We start from the raw sequence: 2,276 nt of genomic DNA on the forward strand, positions 1-2,276 counted from the left end.
CCTCCCTTTTTCACTCTATAAATTTAAAGCCAGCATTTTAACTCTTTCATATCTTTTTTCCAAAAACTCCTACCTCTCTCATAATCTCTTAAGCCTTATGTTATCCCTCTCTTTCTCACTCTCAAAACACTCACTCTAAAAAACCCTAAAATCCTCAAATACTCTTACAAAAACCTTGTAACCTTTTTTCCCATGTCTTTGTGGATGATATCTTCATCGTAAGAAAACAAGATCAATCACCACCTCTCTCTAGACAATAATCATCGTGCTTAATGATAATATGCCTGAACAATCAACTAGCATCTTACACTTATCAATTAATATCTTGGAAATCATTTCTTTTAACTGTTACTGAGTTGCATTGCATAATGAGTATGACTTACGAATGGTGTGGTGAAGTTTGGAAGATGACATACAATTATAGAGATGGTTGGTATTGGCACGAGTTTCCTTTGATGGACCGGTTGTGTAGAGCTAATGGGTTGATCATGATTCCTTTTAAGGAATTGTATTGTTTGTTATGGTGTTGCTTGTTATAGTCTTATTATGTATTAATGTTATTTGTTGTGTGGTGTAGACTTAATGGCTAGGATATAAATGTTGTATTAGTGTTTTGATGTTTATTCGATTAACTCACTCATATTTGTTTTTGTATGTATAATGTTTGTGTTGTACAGGAACATATGCATATATTATAAGTTATGAGTAGACAAATATTATAGGTTTTGAGTAAACGCTTGCTAGAGGATAAATGTTATCTCAAATTTCATATGAATTGTATTTTTCTTTGAGAAGGATTTTAAGAATTTATTTATTAGATACAATTGAATCTCAATGGTTTTATAAATATTAATTAACATTTGGAATTTATAAAATTTGGAATTTATTGATTGTATTTAGTTTATGTTTTTAGGATTTGGTTAATGTTGTAAAAAGTTTTTAAGTTCAAGGCTTTTCAGTGACTCTCCGAATTTAAGTGTTACACACATCTAACAAGTTTATATCACAATTGTCTACTCATCATAACTCAAATAGTTTTTTTACTATAATTAGTTAATATTTATATTTATTGAAATATATTTAATCTTACTATAATTAGTTAATCTTTCAAATATATTTAATTTTTAAAATTTTTCTCTCAAATATATTTAATTTTTAAAATTTTTCTTTCAAATATATTTAATTTTTAAAATTTTTCTTTCAAATATTTTTAATTTTAAAATTTTTTCTTTCAAATATATTTAATTTTCAAAAACTTTCTTTCAAATATATTTAATTTTTGAAATTTTTCTCTCAAATATATTTAATTTTTTAAATTTTTCTCTCAAATATATTTAATTTTAAAAAATTTTCTTTCAAATATATTTAATTTTAAAAAATTTTCTTTCAAATATATTTAATTGTAAATTTTTTTCTTTCAAATATATTTAATTTTCAAAAATATTCTTCAAATATATTTAATTTTTAAAAAATTTCTCTCAAATATATTTATTTTTTAAAAAATTTTCTTTCAAATATATTTAATTTTTAAAATTTTTCTTTCAAATACATTTAATTTTCAAAATTTAAAAAAAAAAAATCTTTCAAATATATTTAGTTTTAAAAATTTTCTTTCAAATATATTTAATTTTCAAAATTTTCATTCAAATACATTTAATTTTTAAAAGTTTTCTTTCAAATATATTAAGTGACCCTACCCTTTCTTTTACTCATCCATTCGTAACCTCATATAACGAAATAAAAGTGAATAGTAATACTTAAAAGCCGCACGAAAGTTAAGAATAAAAACTCCTTTTAACAAAAAAAAAATAAATATGGATAACTATGCCAAAAAAAAGTATTTTAAACACGCCCGGTGGGACTCGAACCCACAATCGCCTGATTAGAAGTCAGGCGCCTTATCCATTAGGCCACAGGCGCTACATAAATAGAAAATTCTTTATAGAATAATCATCGAATAGAAAAATGTTGACAATCATATCAATTTATTGAAGAAGGAGGTCATGGTTGCCGATTAAAAGGAAAACTAAGTTAAAAAGGTATAATATTTAAGCACGGGATTTGTAGCCTTTGAGCTTGATGTAACCAAAGTTGAAGATGGAGTTATTGCTTGAAATAACGGAGATTGAGTTGTTGCTAATTAAATCAAAGATAGAGTTATTCTCGAGAAGATTGAGATGGAGGTTGAATTATCAAATCACATGTTATAAAGAAATTGTTTCATGGACATGTATTTATGCATAACAAACGACTGAGCTATTGACAACTGTAATGTA

General features: G+C 24.9%; 1 non-coding gene across 1 annotated transcript; it reads right to left on the bottom strand.

Moving 5' to 3' along the window:
- Window positions 1-1,847: 1,847 nt before the first annotated feature.
- On the bottom strand, window positions 1,848-1,920 carry TRNAR-UCU (transfer RNA arginine (anticodon UCU)). The gene has a single exon. It is a non-coding gene; the product is annotated as a tRNA-Arg (tRNA).
- Window positions 1,921-2,276: the final 356 nt, after the last annotated feature.

This window comes from Vigna angularis, chromosome 1, assembly GCF_016808095.1.
Source record: "Vigna angularis cultivar LongXiaoDou No.4 chromosome 1, ASM1680809v1, whole genome shotgun sequence".
Lineage (NCBI taxonomy): Eukaryota > Viridiplantae > Streptophyta > Magnoliopsida > Fabales > Fabaceae > Vigna > Vigna angularis.